This window comes from Papio anubis, chromosome X, assembly GCF_008728515.1.
Source record: "Papio anubis isolate 15944 chromosome X, Panubis1.0, whole genome shotgun sequence".
Classification (NCBI taxonomy): domain Eukaryota; kingdom Metazoa; phylum Chordata; class Mammalia; order Primates; family Cercopithecidae; genus Papio; species Papio anubis.
In genome coordinates this window covers 97,315,776-97,343,223 of record NC_044996.1, presented here as the reverse complement: position 1 = coordinate 97,343,223, position 27,448 = coordinate 97,315,776, and the positions used below count along the sequence as shown (strand labels likewise).

The 27,448-nt window shown below is 45.6% G+C and overlaps 1 pseudogene; it reads left to right on the top strand.

Moving 5' to 3' along the window:
* Window positions 1–32: 32 nt before the first annotated feature.
* Window positions 33–23,972, top strand: LOC116271844 (annotated as a pseudogene).
* Window positions 23,973–27,448: the final 3,476 nt, after the last annotated feature.

The following is a 27,448-nucleotide window of genomic DNA, read 5'->3' as shown; positions in this document are numbered from 1 at the left end:
GCCAATGTCCAAATCCTAATATAACAACAAGCATGGTCAGTACATCTGCCTTTAAGCGCTTGTCACAGAGGTCACCTGTGCATCGTCCACTTCCAGCCTTCAAAGAAACAATTCACTACAAACCACTTCTGGAGACATGGCACCAACTACCAGGGAGGCAGCCAGGGAAAGATGAGGAACTCTCATCATCACCTTTCTGCTCGGGACCAAGGTTCCTGAACTGGAAAGGGCCCATCTGCTCAGCGCTCTCCATCACCCCTAACCCCTGCAATGCTGTAGGTTTCCTCTATTGACACCTACAAGCTTCTCAATTTTGGGAAACAAAGATTGTAAAGGTTTTTTGTTTTTTTTCCGTAACCTAATTTGATTTAGATGAATTTCTTTTAACTCATGTGTCAGTTAGAAAACACCATCTTGGCCGGACATGGTGCCGTAATCCCAAAGCACCTTTGGGAGGCCAAGGCAGGCGGGATCACCGGAGGTCAGGAGTTCAAGACTACTGGCTAACATGGTAAAACCTCACCCCTACTAAAAATACAAAAATTTAGCCAGGCGTGGTGGCACACGTGTAATCCCAGCTACTTGGGGAGGCTGAGAATGTTAACCTGGGAGGTGGGATCCAGTGAGCCGAGTGCAGTAAGTCAAGATCACGCCACTGACTCGGGTTGGGGTGACAGAGCGAGACTGTCAAAAAAACAAAAAAAAAGAAGAAAGAGAAAGAGAGAAAGAGAGAAAGAAAGAAAGAAAGAAAGAAAGAAAGAAAGAAAGAAAGAAAGAAAGAAAGAAGCAGATAAAAGGCAGAGAGAGAGGGCCACTTGGTGAGACAGGGATGGAGAGTCGCCTGCCTGAGGCACACCCACCCAACTCACAGGTGAAACTGGAGTGGAATCAATGAGGAACGCCAGGGATCTGGGCATACTCTTGCCTCTCTGAGGACTCCCTTGCCCTGCCATCAGTCCCACCTGAGACCCTCACTGTCCTTCCTCCAGGACAAATTCACATGCCTAGTGGAATCCATGGAGAGCCCTCACAAGGCAAAAAGTCAGGAACTGCAGGCTAATGCTTCCCTCCCACTGGACAGCCTGGGAAGACTACTGAAGGGTTAAGGGAAGCAGAGAAACTGCCTTCTCTGCCCAAGAGCAACAGACATATCTGCGGGGCAGGAATGAGGGACCCACATCTGATACACTTGGGACCGGCTTCAGAAAGTGACCCTCCCTATGCTGTTTGTGTCTCTGTAGTGTGGTTTTGTCCAACCCTTTTCCCCCAGGTACCAGGAGGCACCAGCTGCATTAGCAGGTTCAAGGCCTCTTAGGGACGACCCCAGTCCATTTCTGAGCAGATGGCCTAAGCTACTTTGCTTTGCAGCTCTGCAGACTGAAAGGAATTAGCCCCAGAGGCCAAGGACCAATGGGGGCCAGGGAACCCTGGCCAAAGGAGGAAGAGCACTTGATGAATTATTCAAGATTTGATAGATAGTGGCATCTGAATTTCGCTACCAGCAGGCAGTGCAGATCTCAACATCCACCTGGAAAAGATACTGAGCCTGGGCACCAGTGCCACCACCTTTCAAGGGTGCTATGCTTGGTGGTCTGGCTGGGTTGGACTGCTGTCATGGGAACCCAAATTACACAGCCCCACTAACACATCAGTTTTGCCAGAAGGTTCAGGCCACAGGGCTGGGCCATCATCTGGACACTAATCCCCCAGATGCTGAGGAAGTTGCTGAGGCAAAGAAAGGAGCAGCAAGATCACTGCAAGTAGAGAGTGTTTCAGCCAAGGATGCTCGTAAATTCGGTCCTTCACTCAACTCACCCTGCCTATCCTTGAGAAGCTCAGCTGAGAAGCTATTCTCCTCCACTCCCATTCCTCCAGAGTCTCTGGACTAGCCCAGTTTCACAGAAACGCCCCTTGAAATGGAGAATCTGATTCTACACCATGAATTTAGCCTAGCTTGATAAATCAGCTAGAGAGCCTGATTTATCAACCTAAGAGCACCCGGAACAAACCTGTAATCTGACAATGTCAAGTTTATTAACCCTTTGCAATGAGGGAGGCTGCACACCAGAAGGACTTTAGAATGTCTCACCAAACAAGGAAAGCGATAGATTTCTGCAGTATCTGAGGAAAGTGCCAGCCTCTATGAAATGACACAAACCCTGTCATATCTGTCCATGTCATGTTGTCTATCAAGCATATTAATTGTGAGGAGCACATCTGTGTATCTACTTCTAACGCAGAGTTTCTCAATCTCAATGCTATTGACATTTATGCTGGATAATTCTTTGTTGTGGGGGTTGTCTTGTGCATGGTTGGATGTTTAGCAGCAACCCTGACCTCTAGCCACTAGATGCCAGTGTACCCCCAGTACCAGCTGTGACAAATGAAAATTTCCTAGACATTTCCAAATGTCCCTTGGAAAGCAAAATTACCTCTGGTTGAGAACCACTGCTCTAATAATTTATTGATAGTGGTAGTGAATACTTAAGTAAAAGGTTTTGTGGAATGGCTTCTATTTTTAGGAAAAAAGGTATTACATGAGGGGCACATTAAAATGACAAATCTGTGATTAATGCTAAGCTCATTGTTAAAATTAAAAAATAATGGCAGAGGCCAGGTGCAGTGACTCACTCCTACAATCCTAGAACTTTGGGAGGCCAAGACGGGAGGCCAAGATGGATGGATCGCCTGAGGTCAGGAGTTCGAGACCAGCCTGGGCAACATGGGGAACCCCTGATTCCCTACTAAAAATACAAAAAATTAGCCAGGTGTGACAGCACACACATGTAGTCCCAGTTACTCAGGAGGCTGAGGCACAAGAATTGCTTGAACCCAGGAGGTGGAAGTTGCAGTGAGCCGAGATTGTGCCACTGCCCTCCAGCTTGGGTGACAGAACGAGACCCTGCCTCAAAACAAAAACAAACAAACAAAACAAACAAACAAATAAATGTAGTTAGTTAAGACAGTGGGTTTCACGCCTATAATTAATACTTTGGGAGGCCACACAGGATAACTTGAGGTCAGGGGATTAAGATCAGCCTGGCAACATGGTGGCCCAAAGTTAAAGCCCTATTAAAAATATTAAAAATAAAGTCATCAGATGTGTAGGGAGAAGTCATCAGTCCCAGTTATGAGGCTGAGGCATTCAGGAATCACTTGAACCCAGGGTTGCAGTGAGCCGAGATCACGCCGCTGCATCTCCATTCGGGCCACAGAGCCAGGACCCTATCTCGAAAAAAAAAAAAAAAAAAAAAAAAAAACAAAACATTTACTATATCATAAAAACTGTTAAATATTTAAGGGTAAATTTGACAAAGGATGTGAAAGATCTGTACACTGAAAATTACAGAATTGCTGGGAGAAACTAAGACGTAAATAAATGAAGAGATATACCTTGTTCATAGACTGGAAGAGTCAATATTGTTTAGATGTCAATTCTCCCCAGATTTAATCTATAGGTTTAACACAATATCAAACAGAACTCTAGCAAGAGTTTTGGTTAAAAAAAAAAATGGCAAGCTGATGCTGAAATTCATATGGAAATAGAAAGGATCTAGAATAGACAAAACAACTCTTAAAAAAAGAAAAACAAAGAGTGCTTAACACTATCTGACTCAATAATTATTATAAAGCAGCAAAGCTAAGTAGCTTAGGCCATCTGCTCAGAAATCTGGGACACAGGGTCGTCCCCTGGGGCCTTTGAACCTGCTAATGCAGCTGGTACCTCCTGATACCTGGGGGAAGAGGGTTGGACAAAACCACCTTCTGAGACACAAACAGCATAGGGAGGGGTCACTTTCTGAAGCCCGGTCCCAAGTGTATCAGATGTGGGTCCCTCATTCCTGCCCCGCAGATATGTCTGTTGCTCTTGGGCAGAAGGTAGCTCTCTGTTTCCTTAGCCCCTTCCCAGTCTTCCCGAGGCCTGTCCAGTGGGAGGGAAGCATTAGCCTGCAGTTCCTGACTTTTTGCCTTGTGAGGCCTCCATGGACCTCCACTCAGGGCATGTGAATTTGTCCTGAGGAAGACAGTGAGGGGTCTCAGTGGGACTGATGGCAGGGCAAGGGGTCATCTAGAGAGAGGCAAGAGTAGCCAGATCCCTGACTTAGATCCTCATTGATTCCACTCCAGTTTCACCTGTGAGTGCCCCCAGGCAGTATGTGACCTCCATCCCCTGTCCCACCAAGTGGCCCACTCTCTCTGCCTTTTATCTGCTTCTTTCTTTCTTTCTTTTCTTTCTTTCTTTCTTTCTTTCTCTTTTCTTTTCTTTTCTTCTCTCTCTCTCTCTTTCTTTCTTTTTTGTTTTTTGACAGTCTCAGCCTGTCACCCAAGCCGGAGTCCAGTGGCTGATCTTGACTTACTGCACTCGGGCTCACTGAACTCCTGTGTCTTCAAGCAATTTCTCCTTGCCTCAGCCTCCCAAGCAGCTGATTACACACGTGCCACCACGCCCACTAAATTCTGTATTTTTAGTAGAGATGGGTTTTACCATGTTGGCCAGCCTAGTCTTGAACTCCTGACCTCAGGTGATCCGCCTGCCTTGGCCTCCCAAAGTGCTGGGATTACAGCCACCATGTCCGGTCCAGATGGTGTTTTTTTTAACTAAAATACATGAGTTAAAAAAATTTTCCTCTAAATTAAATTTAGTTAATTATGGAAAAAACAAACAAACAAACAAACAAAAAACCTTTACAATCTTTGTTTCCCAAAAGTGAAAAGCTTGTAGGTGTCAGTAGAGAAACATCTTTATGAAAACCTGCAGCATTGCAGGGGTTAGGGGTGATGGGAAGGGCTGAGCAGATGGGCCCTTTCCAGTTCGGGAACCTTGGTCCGGAGCAGAAATACATACAAGAAAGTATAAGTTGGCCAGGCGTGGTGGCTCACACCTGTATTCCCAACACTTTCAGAGGCCGAGGAGGGAAGATTCCTTGAGGCCAGGAGTTGAGACCTGCATGGGCAACATAGCAAGACCCTGTCTCTACAAAAAATAAAAATGTATGTAAAAAAAGGATGAAAGTCTAAGTTATTGAACCTTAAAACTGACAGATATATTTTTCTTTTACTTTTATTTTATTTTTTTCTGTGAGATGGAGGCTTGCTCTGTCACCCAAGCTGGAGTGCAGTGGCGTGATCTTGGCTCACTGCAACCTCCACCTCCCAGGTTCAAGCAATTCTCCTACCTCAGCCTCCCGAGCAGCTGAGATTACAGGCGCCCTCCACCACACCCGGCTAATTTTTGTATTTTTAGTAGAGACGGGGTTTCAACATGTTGGCCAGGCTGGTCTCAAACTCCTGGCCTCAGGGGATCTGCCTGCCTCAGTCTCCCAAAGTGCTGGGATTACTGGTGTGAACCACTGTGCCCGGCATGACAGATATATTTTGCTGATGTCATATTCAACAGCAATGGTTTATCTTGAGGAAGATAACACCATCTCCCACATCTTGGGTTTTCCCACTCTTTTTAGGTGATATAGTTGTGATTTGTGCAATATTTCATCAATGTAAAGTTTACTTTTTTTTTTTTTTGAGACAGGATCTTGCTCTGTTGCCTAGGCTGGTGTGTAGTGGTGCAATCTCGGCTCACTGCAGCCTTTGCTTCCCGGGTTCAAGCGATTCTCCTGCCTCAGCCTCCCGAGTAGCTGGGACTACAGGCGTGTGCCACCACACCTGGCTAATTTTTGTATTTTTAGTAGAGACAGTGTTTTACCATGTTGGCCAGGCTGGTCTTGAACTCCTGACTTCAGGTGATCCGCCTGCCTCGACCTCCCAAAGTGCTGGGATTACAGGCTTGAGCCACTGTGCCTGGCCGAAGTTTACTTCTTAAAAAAAAAAATAACTGAAAATACACTATGGAGTGAAATAATTTGGGACTCAATAAACAATATTCTTGGGTAATCATGAGGAACCCCAGGAACCACATTATGCTGGCCTTTCTTTTGTTTTCTAAAGATGGAGTCTCGCCATGTTGGCCAAGCTGGTCTCGAACTCCTGGGCTCAAGTGATCTGCCCACCTCGGCCTCTCAAAGTGCTGGGGAATTACAAATATGAGCCACCATGCCCAGCTAATGCTAGCCTTTTCATCCACCCATCCTTGGGTCAGAAGGTCCACAGCATCCCAGGGTAGGCCCTGCCCTCACACAGAGGTTTGTTGCCACCACCAGTGCAGAGGGTCTCTGATGTTCTCTGTGGAAAAGTGCTGCACACACAGACCTCCAACATTCTGGTTTCTCACACCACAGTCTGCAGCTCTGACAGTCAGCAAGTCCCTCCACACAGCTGGCCGCAGACTTTCCTGCCTGCAGATGTGTCCCTGTCATTTACACATGCTCTCTGTAGGCACTGGCATTTAGAATCTCCTATGGTGGAGAGCAGAGCTGTGGAGAAGGATCAGCCAGACAGGGTCTTTGTCCTTCCTCTATTATTTGTTGACTGTCTAAGTTTGGACAAATCTTAGCCTCTGAGTCTACATCTGTGGCATGGGGCAATAAGGCCATCTACATTGCATGTTTCTGGGGAGTATGTTTTACGACTCCCTGTGAACCTGGAACAGAGCAGACACAGAGTAAATGCATAGCATTATTCTCATCATGTCTGTGGTTTAATAACAACAGCTAATTGTTTTTTGATCACTCACAATGTGCCCAGCCCTATGCTAAGTTCTTTGCAAGCACACCTTAGAATAGCCCTGTGTGGGAAGTGCAATCATTACCTCATTTCAGAGGAGGGACTGGAGGGCCTGGGAGGTCAGGTGACCTGTCCAAGGTCATCAAGTGTTGGGGCTGGGAAGTGAACTCAAGTCTGTGTGACTACAGAGTTCATATCCCTCCGGTATTAGTCTGTTCTCACACTGCTATAAGGACATACCTGAGATTGGATAATTTACAAAGGAAAGAGGTTTAATTGACTCACAGTTCCTCAGGGCTGGGGAGGCCTCACAATCATGGTGGAAGGGGAAGGAGAAGCAAAGTCACATCTTATATGGTGGCAGGCAAGAGAGCACGTGCAGGGGAACTCCCCTGTATAAAACCATTAGAACTTGTGAGACTTATTCACTATCATGAGAACAGCACAGGAAAAACCCGCCCCCCTTGATTCAATTACCTCCCACCGGGTCCCTCCCATGACACATGGGGATTATGGGAGCTACAATTCAAGATGAGATTTGGGTGAGGACACAGCCAAACCATATCATTTCTCAATAGGCTGGAATGCTTACCACCCCATGTGACCTCAAAGAGCTCCAGTCACTCCTTTACAAATCCAATCACCCTAGAACTTTGGAACAAAGTTTCTGACTTACTCCTTGTAATAGGCTAAATAATGACTCCCAAAGATATTAGGGTTTAATCCCCAGAACCTATAAATATTACCTTATTTGGAAAATTATTCTTAGCAGATGTGATTAAGTTAAGGATATTGAGATGCAGAGATTATCCTAGATTATCTAGACTATCTGGGTAGACGTATTGGCCAGGGTTCTTCAGAGGACAGTGCCAATAGGATATGTGTATATATAAAAGGAAGTTAATTAGGGAGAATTGGCTCACATGATTACAAGGTGAAGTCCCACGATAGGCCGTCTGCAAACTGGGGAAAGAGAGAAGCTAGTTGCGTGGCTCAGTCCAAATCCGAAAGCCTCAAAACTAGAGAAGCTGAGAGTACAAGCCCTAGTCTGAGACCAAAGTTCCAAGAGCCCCTGAGAGGCTGCTGGTGCAAGTACCAGAGTCCAAAGGTCAACAAACCTGAAGTCTGGTGTCCAGAGGCAGGAGGAGAGGAAGCAGAGAGGAAGAGAGAGAGCAAACAGACTCAGCAAGAAAGCTGCTGTTCTTTCACCTGTTTTGTTCTAACCATGCTGGCAGCCAATTGCATGGTGCCCATCCACACTGAGGGTGGATCTTCCTCTAACAAACAGTCAAACACTGACTCAAATGTCAATCTCCTCTGGCAACACCCTCACAGACACACCCAGGAACAATGCTTCACCAGCCATCTATGCAACCCTCAATCCAGTCAAGGTGACACCTAATATTAACCATGACAATGGGCTCTAAATGTAATCACATGTATCCTTATAAAAAAAAAAAGAGGCAGAGGGAGATTTGAAGAACTATACAGAGGAGAAGACAATGTGAAGATGGAGGAGAGTGAAATTTGGCCATCAAGACTGGAGTCATTGATATAGTTTGGATGTTTATCCCCTCCAAATCTCAGGCTGAAATGTGATTCTTGATGCTGGAGGTGGGACTTGGTGGGAGGTGCTTGGGTCATGGGGGCAGATCCCTCATGACTGGCTTCATGCCCTCCCCACGGTAATGAGTGAGTTCTCACTCTGTTAGTTCACATGAGAGCTGGTTGTTTAAAACAGCATGGCATCTCTCTTGCTCCCTCTGTTTGCCATGTGACATGCCTCCTCCCCTTCACCTTTTACCATGATTGGAAGCTTCCTGAAGCCCTCACTAGAAGCAGATGCTGGTGCTATGCTTGCACAGTCTGCAGAACCGTGAGCATCAATAAACTTCTTTTCTTTATAAATTAACCAGTCTCAGTATTCCTTTATAACAATGCAAAACGGACTAATATGGTAATGCCGCCAGAAGCCAAGGAATGCCAACAGCCATCAAAAGCTGGAAAAGGCAAGAAAGGATTCTCACCAGGCATATGGTGGCTCACACTTGTAATCCCAGCACTTTGTGAGGCCGAGGCAGGTATATTGCCTGAGCTCAAGAGTTTGAGCAAATAATATTAAATAATATTAACCATGGGCTCTAAATGTAATCACATGTATCCTTATATTAATAAGGATTAATAAGGATTAATATTGCCTGAGCTCAAGAGTTTGAGACCAGCCTGGGAAACATACCAAAAATACAAAAAAAATTAGCCTTGTGTGTTTGTGCAAGTCTGCGGTCCCAGGTACTCAGGAGGCTGAGGTGGGAAAATCACTTCAGCCTGGGAGGCAGAGGTTGCAGTGAACCGAGATTGTGCCATTGCACTCCAACCTGGGTGACAGAGTGAGACCCCCATCTCAAAAAAAAGAAGAAGAAGAAAGGATTCTTCCTAGAGCCTGAGAAGGGAGCATGGCCCTTCTGACATCTTGGTTTTGGCCTAGTAACACTGTTTTCAGACCTCTGACCTCGAGAACTCTGAGAAAATAAATGTGTGTTGTTTTCTGTCACCAAGTTTGCGGCAATTTGTTACAGCAGCCACCAGAAGTTCATACCAATTTTGGCACCTAGAGGGGAAGCGCTACTGTAGCAAATACCTAAAAATGTGAAAGTGGCTTTAAAATTGAATAATAGGTAGGTAGGGACCAGAAGAATGTTGAAGAACTTGATAGAAAAAGCCTCCATTTACATGAACAGACTGTTAGGAGAAATGTAAACATTGAAGGCAGTTATGATGAGGACTCAGAAAGAAGTGAGGAACATGGGAGAGAAAGCCAATATCTTTGAGAATACATAGATCATCGTAAGCAGAATTCTGGTAGAAATATAAATATTAAAGGTGCCGTTAGTGGCTGGATGCGGTGGCTCACGCCTATAATCCCAGCACTTTGGGAGGCCGAGGCGGGCGGATCACCTGAGATCGGGAGCTCAGGACCAGCCTGACTAACATGGAGAAACCCCGCCTCTACTAAAAATACAAAAAATTAGCCGGGTGTGGTGGTGCATGCCTGTAATCCCAGCTACTTAGGAGGCTGAGGCAGGAGAATCTCTTGAACCTGGGAGGCAGAGGTTGCGGTGAGCCGAGATCACGCCATTGAACTCCAGCCTGGGCAACAAGAGTGAAACTCCAGACCCCTCCCGAAAAAGGTGCCATTAGTAAAGGCTCAGAAGGAAATGAGGAGTATGTTATTGGAAACTAGAGGAAAGGCAATTCTAGTTACATACTGGTAGAAAACTTAATTGATTTATGTCCTCCAGTTATGTGGAAAGTAGAAATTGCAAGCAATGTGTGTTATTTATCTAAAACCCAAACAAACAAACAAAAAAAGACAGATCGTAAGCAATGTACTTGGATATTTACCTAAAGAGGTATTGCAAGCAAAGTGTTAAGGGTAGTGAAAGCTGATTTCATCTTGCTGCTTTTAATAAAATGTGAGTAAAGAGATAAGCGAGGAGGGAAAGGACTGTTAAGCAAAAAGGATCCAGGACTTGATGATTTAGGGAAATTCTCAACCTATCAAGATTGCAAAGACACTAAAAGGATTAGGAGGCACTGTCAGGGAGGTATGCTCTAGAGAAAGTCAAGAATGGGGCCATGTTTGCTATGCTGAAGAGATTGGGCACGTGACTCAGGAGCTCTTCCACTATGCTCAGCCATAGCACAGTAATAGAAATGATATTACACAGGAAAGATCACAAAGGACCTGCTGGTCTAAAGGTGTGAATCACTATGACATACATTCTGAGGAGAGGAGGCTATGGGACCAGAGGGAAGGCTTCAAGCTACAGGGATTTTCTGAGTCACTTGAAGCAAATGGAATTTGTCCTGCTAGATTTCAAAATGGTTGAGCAGCTGACTCCTTCCTTTCTTCCATTTTCTCCCATTTGAAATGGAAACATCTGCTTAACTATTATCCTACACCTGTCCATCCCTGTATTTTTGGAACAGATAACTTGTTTTTTCTAATGTCAATTCACAGCAGGAGAATTTTGCCCCAGGATGTTCCTGTGAGTCTCATCCATATCTGTTTTAGATGAGGAGACTTGGTACTTCTGAACTGATCTTATTTGGATAAGATGTCGGACTTCAGCGAATGTTGCACAGTTTGAGACATTTGAGGATTTGGGGCAGGTGCATGTATTTTGCATGTGGGAGAGGTCTTGAATCCTCGAGGGGCCAGAGGGCAAACTGTAGTAGACTGAACAATGTCCCTCAAAAGATAGCCACATGGTAACCCTGGAACCTGTAGTGTTAACTTACAACAAAAAGTGATTATGTTGGTCGGGTGTGAGGTGGCTCAGACCTGTAATCCAGCACTTTGGGAGGCAGTGGGTGGGTCACGAGGTCAGGAGTTCAAGACAGCCTGGCGAGATGGAGTGAAACCCATCTCACTAAAAATACAAAAATTAGCTGGGCATGGTGGTGAAGTCTGTAATCCCAGCTACTCCAGGAGGCTGAGGTGAAATTGCTTGAACTTCGGGAGGCAGAGGTTGCAGTGAGCGAGATCACACCACTGCACTCAGCCTGGGTGACAGAGTGGGGCACCATCTCAAAAAAAAAAAAAAAAAAAAAAAAATGAAAAATTGTAATTTAAAAAGATCCTGGGATGTCCTAGATTATCTGGGTGGAGCCCCTAAATGTAATAATGAGTGTCATATCAGATTGAGGCAAGGAGATCTGGCCACAGACAGAAGAGAAAGAAACCCAGTATGACTGCCATGGTTTGAATGTCCCCACCAAAACTTGTGCTGAAATGTAATTGCCATTGTAACACTATTAAGAGGTGGGGCTGTCAGTGATTAATGCCATTGTCATAAGAGTGGATTGATTATCACGAGACTGGGTTTGTTATAAAAAGGAGTTTGTACATTTTCTCTGTCTGTCTCCTGCACTTGCTTTTACCTTTTCATCCTTCCACCGTGGCACAACCCTCACCAGATACTTGGCGCCATGCTCTGGACTCCTAGCCTCTAGAACTGTACACCAAATAAAGCGTCTCTCCTTTATAAATTACCCAGTTTGTGGTATTCATTATAGTAACAGAAAACAAATGAAGGCAATGACCATGGAGATAGAATTAAGTGATGCAGCCATGTATTCGTCTGTTCTCACACTGCTGTGAAGAACTGCCCGAGACTGGGCAATTTATAAAAGGAAAGAGATTTAGTTGACTCACAGTTCTGCATGGCCTCATTGGAAATTTTTCCTTCTTTCTTTGGCCTCAGGAAACAATCATGGCCAAGGTGAAGAGAAACAAAGACTTTCTTCATATGGTGGCAGGGAGACAGAAGTGCAGCAGAGGAAATGCCAGATGCCTCTAAAACCATCAGATCTCGAGAACTCACTGTCACAAGAACAGCATGGGGAAAACCGCTCCCATGGGGATTTTTTAATCCGTGGGGAGTTGCAATTCGAGATGAGATTTGGGTGGAGACACAGAGCCAAACCATATCAAGCCACAAGCCAAGAAATGCTGGCAATCACGGGAAGCTGGAAAGAGGCAAGGAACAGATTCTCTCTAAGAGCCTCCTAGAGAGTACAGCCCTGCCCGGCACCAACTGTTTCAACTCAGTGAAACTGATTTCAATTTCTGGCCTCAGAATGAGAGAATAAATTTATGTCGTTTATGCCACAAAGTTTGTAGTAACTTGTTACAACAGCCAGAGGGAATTTGGGGTGATTGTAAGGAGTGATGTAAATTATGTTAAGAGACAGCTGCAGTTGTAAGGTACATTCATTCATTCAACAAATAGTCGAGGCAATATAGAAGAGGTAATTAAGCACAGACTTTGAGGCTGGTGGGGAGTGGTTCACCTGTAATCCCAGTGTTTTTGGGAAGCCAAAGTAGGAGGAGGAGGATTGCTTGAGGCCAGAGTTACTTCCAGATCAGGCGGGGGCAACAGCAAGACCCATCTCTTAAAAATTGTTTAATTAAAATAGAAATACATACATTTAAAATTGTATACATTTTAATGTATACATTAAAATACATACATCAAAGCACAGACTTTTGGACTCAATTCACCTTGGGGAATTGAATCCAGCTCTATCACCCACTGACTGCTTGACATGAGCAGACTGCTTTATTCTCTGAGCTAGTCTCAACATCTGCACACTGGGGATGATAATAGTATTTAACTCAAGAGAAGGTTGTGAAAATTAATGGAAGATGCACATAAAGGGCTTTGTGCTGGGCTCAAGGGCATTGCCTGCCCTGCCTTAATAGAGCTCGCTGTCATTTTGGGAGGAGGATCTTAGAGATCAGGGCTGTAGATGGAAAGCCCAGAGGAGCAGGGGACATGTTGGAGGTACTAGGGATGGGGTGGGGAAACTTCTTAAAGAGAACTTGACTTATGAGCTCCTAGACACAGTGGCTAATTACATACTCTTTTACTACTATTATTGCAAATATTATTAATATCAATAGGTAAAACATATTTCTCGTTCTTTGTGGTCTTCTAGAAAATATATAGAAGTGTTTTTTAGTTTAAATTTATTTTAAAAACTTTTTTTTTTTTCTTAATAGAGGTGGGGGTCTCACTACGTAGCCCAGATTGTTCTGGAACTCCCTGGCCTCAAGTGATCCTACTATCTCCTGCCTCAGCCTCAAAGGTATTCAGGTTACGAAGTGAGCCACTGGGACTGGCTTATTGAAATTTTTCTTTTTTCTTTCTCTCTCTCATCTTCTTTTTTTTTTTTTTAGACAAAGTCTTGCTCTGTGGCCCAGGTAGGCAACAGTATGCTTGGATCATGGCTCACTGCAACCTCGTACTCCTGGGCTCAAGCAATCCTCCTACCTCAGCCTCCTGAGGTAACTAAGACTACAGGCACACTACCTCGTTAATTTTATTATTATTTTTATTGTAGAGATAAAAGACAGGGTATAAATCTGTTGCCCAGGCTGGGGTGCACCCGCGTGGTCGTGGCTCACTGCAACCTCTGCCTCCCGGGTTCCAGCGATCCACCAGCTGTGGCCTCCCAAAGTGCTGGGATTACAAGGGTGAGCCACCGTGCCGGCCCAAATTTCTTCACGTTACTACAGAGTTCCTGAAAAATCCCATACATGAAAAGTTAAGCGGTAAGGAAGAGTTTGAGATGGCGACCTGCTTGTTATGCACTGCTTATTAAAACTGGATAACAAATGCACCGTGGGGGTGTGGGGGATAGGAAAAGCGGCAAGAGAGACAAAACCAGCCCATCGTGCTCTGATTTTGAAGAAAATTTAAAGAGAAAATCAGAGCATCGTGCTGAACTTGGAGTAGCCAATCAGAGGGGATGCTTTAGGCTGAGCTCAGAGTCTCTGCCCTAGCTTTGAGGAGGTTCTGTCCTGAGCCTGGACTGAGAGACCCCGAAATCAGCTGGCTTGTCCCGCCTACTGTTCTGACTTCTAATTGTAGATGGAGTTCACTGGCTGCCCTGATTGGTCCACATCCTGGGGCAGTGACATCCTGAGATATTTTCTCCTCCTCCAGCCACACTTTGTGTAAGCCAACTGCTGCTGACCTGCATACCACTACTTTGTGTCTCTGAGGTAGGTTCTCTTGAAGGACACCTAGATGGGCCAAGCGGGGGCAGATAGAAAAGGAGGAAGCCTCCGTAGGGGCCTCAAGTGCTTGGGCTTCGAAAATCTTGAGGACTGAAAAGACAACTAATGCCTTTCAGAGGCGATCATCATGGAGAACCTCCCGCCTCGACCTCGGCGCCTACTGAGCCTGTGCCGTCCCCCACCTCTGGGAAACATTTTTCATTTTTTGTATTTTAGTAGAGGCGGGGATTCGTTATGTCGGCTGCCTGGGCTCAAGTAATCCTCCACCTCGTACCGGGACTACAGGCCGCTTACCACCCGCCCTCAGTAATATTTTTTATTTTCAGTTTTTAGTAGAGACAGTTTACCGCCCATGTTGGCGTAGGCTGGCCTCAACGCCTGGGCTCAAGCAGTCCTCCGCCTTGGCCTCGGGACCTGAGCCTTTCACCGTTCCCACTAATATTTTTGTTTTCATTTTTAGTTCAGGCGGCTTTGCTGTGTTGGCCAGGCTGGCCTGGAGCCGCCTGGGCTAAGCGATCCTTCTGCCGACTCGCGGGACTACAGAAGGGCACCAGCCTGCCCGGCTTTTCTTTTTTTTTTTTTTTTTTTTAAGTGAAACCGGTTTCACTATGTTGTAATGGTGGCCCGTCCAACATCCCTGAATCAGCGATCCCCCTCCCACCTTGGCCCCTCAGGTCTACAGGTGTGCCGTTACACCCCTGCTAGGTTTTGGTAGATATTATTTTTATTTTTATTTTTATTTATTTATTTATTTACTCTTTTTGAGAGACGGGGTTTTCATTATGTTGACCAGATGGGGTATTGACCTCCCTGGCCTCAAGCTGTCCTGCCACCTCGGCTTCCAGAACTACAGGCAGAACCACCTCGCCCATGCTATTTTCTTGTTATTGTCGTTAGTAGGAATGGGGTTTTGTGTTGGCCAGGCTGACCTTGACCTCCTGGGCTCCAGGATCCCTCTTGCCTCAGCCTCCGGGACCACAGGCATGCACCACCTTTTTTCCCACTAATGCTTTTATTGTGGTATTTTTTTTTTTTTAGTAGAGGATTTCACTAGGTTGGCTAGGCTGATGTCGACCTCGTGGGCTCAGCGATCTCCCGCAGCCAGCCAGAGTGCTGAGATGTTACGAAGCTAGCCACCAACCCCAGCTAATTTTTTTGTGCTTTTTTTTTTTTGTAGAGATGGGAGTTTTGCTATGTTTCCCAGGCTGGTCTCGACCTTGTGGGCTCAAAGCGATCTGCGCCTCGACTCCCAAAATGCTGGGATTACAGGCATGAGCCACCGTGCCTGGTCGATTCTGCAACCTGAAATGCCCCATTCTCTCTAAGGGATGGCGGGCTCTTCCTTCTTATAATTTACAAATAACCCGGTAATAGCCTCTAAATCCGTTCATATTAAGCGAAGGTGGTTTGTCTTCAAGCAGAGACTAAGAACCCCCATCCCTCTGCCTGATCAAATCCATCACCAAAGAGACCATGTTGTCTCTGGGACTCACTTCCTTTCCTTCATGTATTGATTGAAGTCAGAGCGCCTCCACTCATGGAAATTATGATTCGTCCTGCCTCCCCAGCAAGGGTCTGTACATCTTTAGGAGTAAGCCTAGCTCAGGAAACTGCTAACAACATTAGCTAACCCCCTCCCAAAGGCTAAAGGCTGTTTTGCCCATAGGGGAAACCTGTCATCCCCAATCAGTACTTCTCCCAGAGACCCCCAGCTCCCTGTTTTCATCTGACTTCTCCCATGTCCTTACTCCAGGGACAGATAAGCCCTGGATGGAGAAATGCAGCACCTGATTCCAGGTGACTGAGTGTGGCCCGGCCTTCACTGATTCTCCTCCACGGGGCTGGAAGAACTCAGGCTGTTTCTCTTGCAGGTCAGACTGCTCCGGTGCCATGAATCGAGATGGCAAAGGGCCAGGGATGATGCTAAAACATCCAGAGGAAAGAGAAGCAAGGTGAGGTGACTGGAGGGACAGAGCAGTGGTCAGGGGCAGAGTAGGGTGACCAGGTTTCTGCGAGGAAGGGAGGACAGGGTACTGGGGACAGGAGCAGGGTCGGGGAGATCTGGACCCTTGGGGCCTCCCACCCTCGCTCTGTCATCACCCTAGCATCCCTGGAACAAGTCTGTGGCGTGCACTACATTTGGTGACTCTACTCCCATTCTGCAAAGGTGGGAAGAGAGCCAGCCAGCAGTAGTAAAACCCTGCACAATGCTGACGGGGGAGAAGCGGGGAAGGTCCCCATGTTGTCTCAGTTAGCCATATCAACAAAGGGCGGATTATCATCCCCGCCCAGATCCAGCACACACAGGCTTGGCTCCAGTTGAATGGTAGACATGCCTAGCTGAGTCACTGCCAGAATTTCTTTCTTTCTTTTTTCCCTGAGCCTTGATGATATTGCCAAATACTTCTCTAAGAAAAGAGTGGGAAAAAGATAAATACTCGAGGAGAAAATCAGCTGTGTGCATATGAAGAGAAAGTATAGAGGCCATGACTAAACTAGGTAACAAGAAAGTTTCCCTACAGGAACAGACAAGTCTGGGGACACATGAGCATCCTTTTCCTGCCCTAGGCTACTTCTTAGGCTGCAGAAAGTACCCCATTTTCCTTTGTGCAGGGAAAAATCACAAGGCAGCTTCTGGGTGTTCTGCTCTTCCGTATCCTATCGGGGCTGGCAGGGGCAGGGGCTGGCAAGTGGAGCTCGTGCCTAGATCACCGTTTCTCTCCCATAGGCGTCTGTTCTGATGAGCCCAACTGTCTCTGTGGCATCACAGCACATCTCCACCACCTTCCTCCTTTAGAAGCCTCTCTCTCTCTCTCTCTGTCTCTCTGTCTCTCTCTGAATCAGTCCTGGGCTAGAGTGCAGTAGTGCAATCATAGCTCAATGCAGCCTCGAACTCCTGGGCTCAAGCAATCCTCCTGCCCAGCTTGCTAGGTGGCTGAGGCTACAGGCACATGCCACCATGCCCAACTAATTTTATTTTATATTTGTAGATATGGGAGTCTCTCTATGTTACCCAGGCTCTTCTTGAACTCTCCTGGCCTCAAAAGCAATCCTCCGCCTCAGCCTCCCAAAGCTGGTATGACAGACATGAGCCACCGTGCTGCGGATCTAAGTTTGTCCTTAAGGAATAAACATTTGCTTCTTTCTAGGTTTCAATGTCCGCCCTCCCACCTTTCATGCGTAATAAACAGGCCACAGACTTCCAGGAATGATTCTGATAATGACCGTAACTGCGGGAATCAGGGTGAGTAGATGGGAAAGAGGGCTAGAAAAGGAGTCTCCTCAAGCAGTTGCTCTTCAGCTCAGCACCTGGGAAGATCCTCAGACATTTGTTCCTCATACACAGCAGGGCTGAGTGAAAACAAAATTGCATACAGAAAGTTAACTACAGAGGCCATTCATAAAATTCTAAAACATGCAAAGAACAGTAATATGTATTTTTTATGGATAATAAGTAAGAAAGTAGTAAATGCATGAAAACATGAATGTGAATAAAAGCCATCAAATTAGGGGACTGGCTGTAAATGGAGAAGGAGGGGGCAGGGATTGGTGAGAGTGCTGCACGAACAGCTTCAGCGTATTGTTGACTTGTTGATGAGTGTGTTTTGTTTTGTTTTGTTTTTGTTTTTGTTTTGAACTGGAGATTTGCTCTTGTTGCCCAGGCTGGAGTGCAGGCTGATCTCAGCCCACTACAGCCTCTGCCTCCTGGGTTCCAGCGATTCTCCTGCCTCAGCCTCCCTGAGTAGATGGGATTACGAAGCCACGCCACCATGCCCAACTAATTTTTTGTATTTTTAGTAGAGACGGGGTTTCACCATGTTGGCCAGGCTGGTCTCAGAGCTCCTGACCTCAGGTGATCCACCATTCAGCTCCCAAAGAGATGCTGGGATCTGGGTGTGAGCTTCTGCGCAGCCGTTACAGTGTTTCTAATATTCTGAATAAATAAATCAGTCCCTAACATAGTCATGGGTGTTAATGTTGAGATGCGACTGAACTCAATATTATTCCCATACTTTCTGTGTGTTTGAAATATTTCCTTTTTAAAAGGACTTGTTGTTCTTGCTAAACACTGTTAATGAATCAAAAGGACAGTTAAGAAAATATTAAAAGTAGAAAAACAAAAAGAAAATGTTAAAAGTGTAGATCCATAAAACTTCGAGTTTGTTTCATTAACAACATATAGATACTGGATAAATATCTTAAGAGAGGAGGAGTGATGAACACATGACATAGCAAAGATCGCTGTTTCTCTGTATTTTATTAAAACCAAATAGTCTTCTCATTCCCAAACAACCCCAATTCTCGTGATGAGCTTGGGAAGTGAGTTTGAAAGAGTGATCCCTCATCCAACCCAGAGAGCTTTCCCTTGTCCAGTGGCCGGAGATAACAGTATGTGAAAAAAAGACAGGTTCTTTAAGTAGAGAGCTTTATTTTCCAGAATATAAAGGGGACATATGTGTTTACTTGCTCTTCTGCTCTGACAAGTACAATCATAAGACAAGATCAGAATGTCCAAACTGTCTCAATAGACCTATTACTTCCCAACAAACAGGCCAGATTCTACAATCTCCCACAATCACTACAAGAGGTCTGAAAAGGAAATCCAGTGCTTGGTATCTGCCAAGCTTTTGACTTTAAAGAAGTGTCTTTATACTGAAAATATTTCAGAGCCACTGGACTAAATCATGCACAGTTCATCACACATTTAACAGCTTAATTGGCGTACTTATGGTATGTACACTTCACCCATTTGGAAATTATTACCGAGTGATTTGCCTAGTTGTTGCACATCTTGAGTGGATACAGTTCAGTTTCCCAACAAATCATTTTAATTATCTGGGAGAAAGTGAAGATATGTAATGGAATAAGATGAGACTGTGATGGGGTTTAACCCCATTTGATAAACTATGAGATGGAAAATTACAGACTGATGCCACAGATAAGTGAACCAACCATTACTAAACGTAATTCAGAAGCAAATCTCCAAATAACTCCTCAGCAATGAGTGGACTCTGTGCCCTCTGCTGCAGAATTCCTGATGCAACAGAAGTCTCTCTAGAGTTTGGAAATCTTTCCCAACAAATTAAAATTCTGATGTATTCTACTTTCAGTTGAGCGTCCTCAGGCGGCTTTCGGCAGGTTCAGAATCTTCCCAAAGGTGATATCTCTCAAAATCTAAAGGACCAGAGAACTTTTGTCTCTCCACGGATGTGAATACAGGTAAGAGTGGGAATGTAAAAATGCCCTCATTGCCTCCTTCTCCCCATGTCTATCACAACACCTGATGTTAGCATCGATGGCTTGATAATACTAAGGAGTTGTCATCCTTAATACTTCTTTTGTTTTCATAGTGATGCCAGATACTACTTTAAGCAGTTCACATGGATGAATTAATTTAATCATAAGAAGACTACTCTATGGCGTTGTTTCTGTTATTATCTCCAAATAATAATGAGTCACACTACTTCAGTTTTTCATCCATATAAAAGCCATGTGACTTGGCTTAATCTTCTAAGTTCTCTGAGCTCCAGATTCCTGGTCCATGCAATGGAAGTAAATCACAGTCCATGTTTAGATCATGGTTATCCAGCAGCATAATAATAAAATAGAGGCTATCGAGGGGTACAGAGATGTTAAAAGAATGTTCCTGGGGCACAGTGGCAGGGGTAGTCTAATCCAGAGCTCCAAGCCATTTAAAGCTCATTCACGTTTGCATTTGTTTATGAAGTTCAGATGTTGCTCACTAGGGCTTTACCCCATAGGGCCTGCTGGTGCTTCTGTTGAGACACCCACTCTGCAGCAAGGAAGGACCAGCTGGCTCCTGCTCTGTTACGGGCCGTTTGCATGGCTTAGGAATGCGGCTTTGACTGTGACCCTCCCTACTGTGAGCTCCTTGAGGGGCCTTGTCTGCACCTGGGGCATCTGGAAGCCCAGTCCCAGCCCAGGGGATCCCTCAGGAGGCCTGAATGAGTGACCCCCAGGGTAGATTCAACTCTGGTTTGGGAGTAAAGGGATCACAGGAGTTGGGTTGCCAGTGTGGAGACCGAATTCAAGAAGTATCAGAAAGATATTATTATTATTATTACATTTAAACAGTGTTTACAAGCTCAGAGAAGGACTTTCCCTTAGCCTATTTTACATGTATTGTTCATGTAAAATATTGTTCATGTAAAATCGTGTATTGTTCATGGCATTGTAATGCCAGTCGTGAGCCTTACTTTGGGAGGCCGAGGCAGGCAGATCACAAGGTCAAGAAATTGAGACCATCCTGGCCGACATGGTGAAGTATATCTCTACTAAAACACAAAACTTAGTGGTAATGCCTGCCTATAGTCCCAGCTACTCGGGAGGCTGAGGCAGGGGAATCCCACTTGAACCCGGAGAGTGCAGTGAGCAGAAATCAGCCCTGCCTCTGTAGGCGGCGAACAGAGTCTCCGTTTCAAAAACCAGAACAAAAACAAAATCAAAACAAAACAAAAACACAAAAATAAAAGAGTAGCTTAATATTTGTTGAATTACGTTGACACATCACAAGCAGAATTGGTATGCGTTACCACCTCTTGAATTCATTCAATGTTGGTGCCTCGGTAGAGATTGGTATGCCATATCTGGTACTGCTTTCTTTGATGTCTGGATTAATTTCAGCAAACCATTTCTTTCCCTCTCTCTTCCCAGTATTCATCGCCCCACATCATCTTTCCCAGCAGCGTTTTGTCCCCTCTCTATGTCTTTACATTTACTCTCCCAGCAGCAGTCTACAAGCTTATATTGGGATCCCTTGTATTTTATAGAAGCTCTTCCTTTTGTAGACCTTGTGAATTCTTAGAATGCTATTCTACAAAACTTCTGTACACCACACTCTCAATTACATGGAGATTTCTGCTGTTTGCACAAATGTCAGTCTTGAAAGAGTGTGAAGATAAGCATTCTAGCCCTTGAATTCCACCCCATTCATTTAGGCCATTCCTTTCCCTTCTAACCTCCCAGGTTTCTCCTTATTTAGGTAAGTGTAACTCTCCCAGCGTTGTTGAGAACATTGATTAAGGTAATGCGTGTGAAGACGCTTTGTAAGCTCTAAAGCACTATAGAAATGTGACTGATACTGTTTTATCTGTGACCTTCACATTATAAAGATCATGCTCAAGAAGCCAGCAGAGGAAGGCAACGATTCGAAGGGAGTGCCAGAAGCATCTGGCCCACAGAACGATGGGAAACAGCCGTGCCCCCCGGGAAAACCAAGTACCTCTGAGAAGATTAACAAGACCTCTGGTAAGAGGAAACAATTCGGGAACAACCCCTCTGGCTTCCCTGGCTATGTTCAGGTGTGTGGACTGGGTGTGTGGCGTGGATCCCAGACAAGCCTGGGTCCAGGTTGGGCTGATGAGCTTGCCCAGCTCCAGATGAGATGTTAGACATGACTTCCAGAGACACAGACTGGAGTTGACGTCCGTATAAAAAACCACGTGACTTGGGGCAAATCTTCCAAATTTTCTCAGCTCCAGATTCCTAGTCCATAAGATGGAAATAAAGAATCATAGTTAATAGATTGTTTGGAGGTATTAAATTAAATATAGAAAGCCTGATGACATGAAAGGTGCTCAAGCAATTCTGTCTGTGATAACCTGGGATCATAGCTTATTCAGCTCAATGCCTGATACCCAGTACAGGTGTACTTCAGAGATGTTGCAGGTTCGGTTCCAGACCACTACACTAAAGTGAGTCACGCACGTTGTTTTTTGTTTGTTTGGCAGTGCATAAAAACATTATGTTTACACCACAGTGTAGTCTGCTAAGTGTGCAATAGTGTTATGTCTAAAAATGTACATACCTTAATTTTAAAATAATTCATTGTTAAAGATGCTAACAATCTTCTGAGCCTTCAGTGAGTCACACTCTTTTTGCTGGTGGAGGGTCTTGCCTCGGCGTTGATGGCTGCTGGCTGATCAAGGTGGTGGTTGCTGAAGGGTGGAGTGGCTGTGGCAGTTTCTTAAAAGAAGACGACAATGAAATTTGCCACATCGATTAGCTCTCCCTTTCATGAAGCACATCTCTGTAGTATGTGATGCTATTGGATAGCATTTTACCCACAGTAGAACTTCTTTCAAAGTTGGAGTCAATCCTCTCTAGCTATGAAAGTTTTAGATGGCGTCACCTTCCAATAGAAGGCTATTTTATCTATATTGAAAATCTGTTGTTTAGTGTAGCCACCTTCAACAGTGATCTTAGCTAGATCTTCTGGATAACTTGCTGCAGCCTCTCCATCAGGGTTTGCTGCTACACCTTGCACTTTTATGTTATGGAGACGGCTTCTTTCCTTAAACCTCACAAACCAACCTCTGCTAGTTTCACACGTTTCCTCTGTAGCTTCTTCACCTCTCTCAGCTTTCATGGACTGGAAGAGAGTTTGGGTCTTGCTCTGAATTAGACTCTGGCTTAAGGGAGTGTTGTGGCTGGTTTCATCTTCTATCCTGACCACTCAAACTTTCTCTATTTCAGTAGTAACGCAGTTTTGCTTTCTTATTCTTGTGTTCACTGGAGTATTAGTATTATTATTTTCTTCAAGAACTTTTCCTTTGCAGTGTATACTATTATTTCCTTCAAGAACTTTTCCTTTGCATTCACGGCTTGGCTGTTTGGTGCAAGAGGCGGAGCTTTCAGCCTGTCTTGGCTTTCCGCATGCCTTCCTCACTCAGCTTAGCCATTTCTAGCTTCTGATTTAAAGTGAGAGACATGCGACTCTTCCTTTCATTTGAACACTTAGCGGCCATTGTAGGGTTGTTCACTGTCCTAATTTCAGTATTGCTATGTCTCAGGAAATAGGGAGGCCCAAGAAAAGGAAGAGAGGCAGGGAAGAGCTCATCCGTGGAGCAGTCAGACCACATACAACATTGATCGGTTACGTTCGTCATCTTCTGTGGGCGCAGTTCCTAGTACCCCCAAAGCATTTACACACAACAGGATGACTATAGTCAATAATAACTTAATCGTACGTTTAAAAATAACTAAAAGAGTGTAATTGGATTGTTTGTAACACAGGAATAAATGGTTGAGGGGATGGAGACCCTATTTTCCATCATGTGATTATTACGCATTGCATGCACATATCAAAACATCTCACGTACCGCGTAAGTATATACACCTACTGTGTACCCAAAAAATAAAGAACAAAAATTAGTTTAAAAGACTAAAAGACAACAAAGACAATTGCAATGATAACATCAAAGCTCACTGATCACAAATCACCTTAACAGATATAATAGTAATGGAAAAGTGTAAAATTGGTGAAAATTTCTAAAAAAAAGAAAATGCTGTATCTGCGAAGCACTATGAAAATGAGGTGCCATTAAACAAGGTATGCCTGTGTGCCCTTAGCAAATACGTGCAGAGTGAAAGGAGGTATGGGTCAGCGTTCCCGTAAGTGAAGATGTTGGGAATCTAAACCTCACAACGGAAGGAGCCAGAAGCTAAAACGTTAATTGGCATTTGGCCTGTATTGGTGTGGGTCTAAGGTCTCAGCCTCTCTAGCCAGAGAATGTGAAAAACTGGGTAAAGAAGGCCCATGGGCACTTGGGAGCAGGGAGGCATCTCCTGTTTTTGAGAAAACAGAGCCTAACACTCTTCAACCTACCCAACCCTCATCTTCCAACTCTTCTCTATCATAGGACCCAAAAGGGGGAAACATGCCTGGACCCACAGACTGCGTGAGAGAAAGCAGCTGGTGATTTATGAAGAGATCAGCGACCCTGAGGAAGGCGGCGAGTAACCCGTGGTGAACCCCGTCATCCCCACAGCCCTGCAGATGTGCTGTTCTGTTCTGTTTGGTGTCCCATCTTGTCACTTGTTCCCAAATCATTTGCCTTCTCATAATTTTCTAGGGTGCAGCACTGAGGCTGAATGATGAGATTTCCCGTAGCTTCCATGCAGGGGGCTTTCTACTCCTGCCCTGTATATCCAGGGATCCTCCCTACCCAGGATGCTGTGGGCTCCCAAACCCCAGGTCAGCCCTGAATGTGGGCCACACCTTCCTCTAGCTAGGAATGAATAAACCAGGTGAGGGAAGTCACTGTGGCATGGCGGATGGTTCTCTTGAGGAACAGTGGAAGGTGTGTGCAGGTCCCGAGGTAGGGCAGAATCAGAGTGTGGTCCTAGATCAGGAGGGACTTGAGACTGAGTTGTCACACGGTGGGAACTCCTACCCTTACACTTTCCTTCTCTCTTCTTGCCTCCAGCCTCAGGGATGTGACACGTGCCCATGATGAGAAGCAGAGCGTGGTGACCTTTCCGCGAACATGGGCGGCTCTGGACCCCTCGTCATCAGAGTGCATAGCAAGCGGCCAGTGTTCACAACAGTGCAAAGGATGAAGTCATTTTTCTTGAGTATTGCCAAGGATTCGATGTTAAGCGTTTCCTGTTGTATTGTCTTACAGTGTGCCATTCTGTTAGATATTATCCTTTTCATTGATGAGCAAGACATGCTTAGCAGCATTATTTGGTTTGTATATCCATGCATCTGCCAAAAACAGAGTATAGTCAGATATTCTCTGCATAGAACAGCGCTACCCTCCTCTCCAGATGTGACTACTGAGGCAGTTCACAGTGCTTGAATTTCGGTTTCTCTGCATTTACACACCACACACCTCGCGGCGTGCTGTGGCCTTACACACACACACACACACACAGTCACACCAAGTACCACTATAAGCATCTCCCATCTGCTTTTCCCCGGTGCCGCGTCCTGGTCAAGCCCCCTCTCCGTTTCCTGTTCAGCATGTACTCCCTCATCCAGTTCCCGTGTATCAGTTACTGACAGTTAATAAACCTTTGCAAACGTTCCCCAATTGTTTTGCTCCTCTCATTGTGTGCACACAGGTCTGTGCACATGTGTGAAGGCTCTTCTTTAGGAGATTCTTAGAAGTGGAGATTGCTGTGTCAAGGTCATTTATTCAACAAACACTGTGGGGCTGCATCCCCTCGTGCTGGCTGTTCTAGGTGCTGGAGAGACATCAGGGGAACAAGACAGACAGATGTTCCTGACCACCATTCTAGAGAGGATGTTTCCAGTTGTTTGGTTGGTTGGTTGGTTGGTTGGTTAGTTTCTAGAGACGGGGTCTTGCTCTGTCCAGGCTGGAGTGCAGTGGCATGATCATAGCTCAATGCAGCCTGGGCTGCAGGCTCAAGCGATCCTCCCACCTTAGGTCTCCTAAAGTACTAGGATTACAGGCTTGAGCATGGCCTCAGTTTTATTTTGATGAGAGACCATACACTTCAGTCCTGGGCAGGATTCTGCAGCAGGTGATTGGGCATCTTGGCCTTCGCTCTCTGAACGAATTTCAAGTTCAAGGTCTGGGACAGTCCATTTGGGAGTATGTGGGAGGAGACACAGATGAAATCATCTCTGGGAAATGTGGAGGAATGAAGATCGTGCACTGTAGACCCTGTGATGGAAGGGAATGAAGAGTCGACTTGGTCTCCATGCAGGGCAACGGTGGGGAAAGTCCTGGACAGAGAAGCATGAGACTGCCCATCAAGGGTCTCACCAACCAAGGGTCTGGGGGCTGGGGTGGGGACGATGATTTGGGAATCGTCAGTTCTTTCTCACAGGTACACTGCAGTGCGGAGGGAAACAGTTGTGGGGAAGGGAAGGGCAGAGAGTCTATTTTTAGAACAAATGCGTTGTGTGTGATTGGAGACGTGGGCTGCATGCACACACAACAGGCTGCTTCTGTAGGTGGAGGCAGGATACAAGGGAGCTTTTTGACTGTCCTGGCCCATCACCTTGGCCTCCTGGTTCTCCTGGCGGAAGGAGGACACTGTCATCATTATGCTAGGTAGATGAGGGCGGAGTGCAAGACAGATGGTAGGCGTCTTGTCACAGGTCCCAGCTGGTGCAGGGGAGGGGGCTGAGTTTGGAGCTCACCGGCGTGGTCGGAAACATTAAGGAGGACAGGTGTGTGATGGAAGGAGGAGAAATTGAACAAGCCTAGAGAGGGAGGGTGCAGGGAGGGAGGGCAATCGTGGTCATAGTGGGGACAGTGGAACAGAGATATACAGTGTGGGCAGAAAGAGGGTCCAGGCAAAGAAGCAGGGGATGCCCAAGGCCAGAAGTGTGAGCTGTCACAGCCACCAGAGGAGAGGGTGGAAGGAGGTTGTGGGGCTCCAGGAGCAGCAGAGGTTCCCCAGATCTGTGGAAGGCATGCCCTGCCTGGCACTGCAGGAAAGAGGTGGCTGCCACCCAGGTCAGTAATGGACATTACCTTTACCTGTGTCTCAAGAGGAAACAAATTCCTATTTTATCGATATAGTTCTGTATTTACACAAATGTAACATTGACTACTAAATATCGAGAGCCTTATCCTCAATACAAATAGGAAGGGATACCTGAAAGAGATACCGGTTTGATTTTTCTTTCTCCCTGGGAAGATGGGATCCATAGTTGGGTCCCCAGCCCACAAGACAGGTGCAAGGAAGGGTGGCTGCAAGATTGTGAGTCATGACAGGGAACATTTTTCCGTAGGTTCCTCGGGTATATAAAGCTCCCGACTATCTGTCTATCATGGACAGATAAAGAGTGAATGTGGTCCCCTCTCCACAAATGTGTTTCTCTCCTTCATTATTACTGTGAAGGGCTGAAGGTCCATCAAGTTCTGATACATTACTTTGGTTTGTTTGTCTGTCTGTTTTTGAGATGGAGTCTCATTCTGTCACCCAGGCTGGAATGCAGTGGCGAGATCTCGGCTCACTGCAACCTCTGCCTACCAGGTTCAAGCGATTCTGCTGCCTCAGCCTCCCGAGTAGCTGGGATTACAGGCGCCTGCCACCATGCCCAGCTAATTTTTGTATTTTTAGTAGAGACGGGGTTTCACTGTGTTAGCCAGGATGGTCTCGATCTCCTGATCTCGTGATCCACTGGCCTTGGCCTCCCAAAGTGCTGGGATTACAAGCGTTAGCCACCTCGCCAGCCTTTACTGTCTTTAATGAATGATTAGCAGTTTCATCTTACACGCGAAAGTGGCTACTGCCAGCTAATCTGAGGGTGGTGTTGCAGGGGAACCTGGCTGATTCAGATGTTTCAACTGAAATTTTAAGTTAACCTACCTGATGATTATGCTAAGACCCCTTCCCGTTGTGTGTGGTGTTTTTTTGTTTGTTTGTTGTTGTTGTTGTTGTTTTGTTTTGTTTTTTTGATTCTGGATTTGGAGTTTTTAAGGGGCTTTGTTACAAAGAGCATCTCCTCGCCAG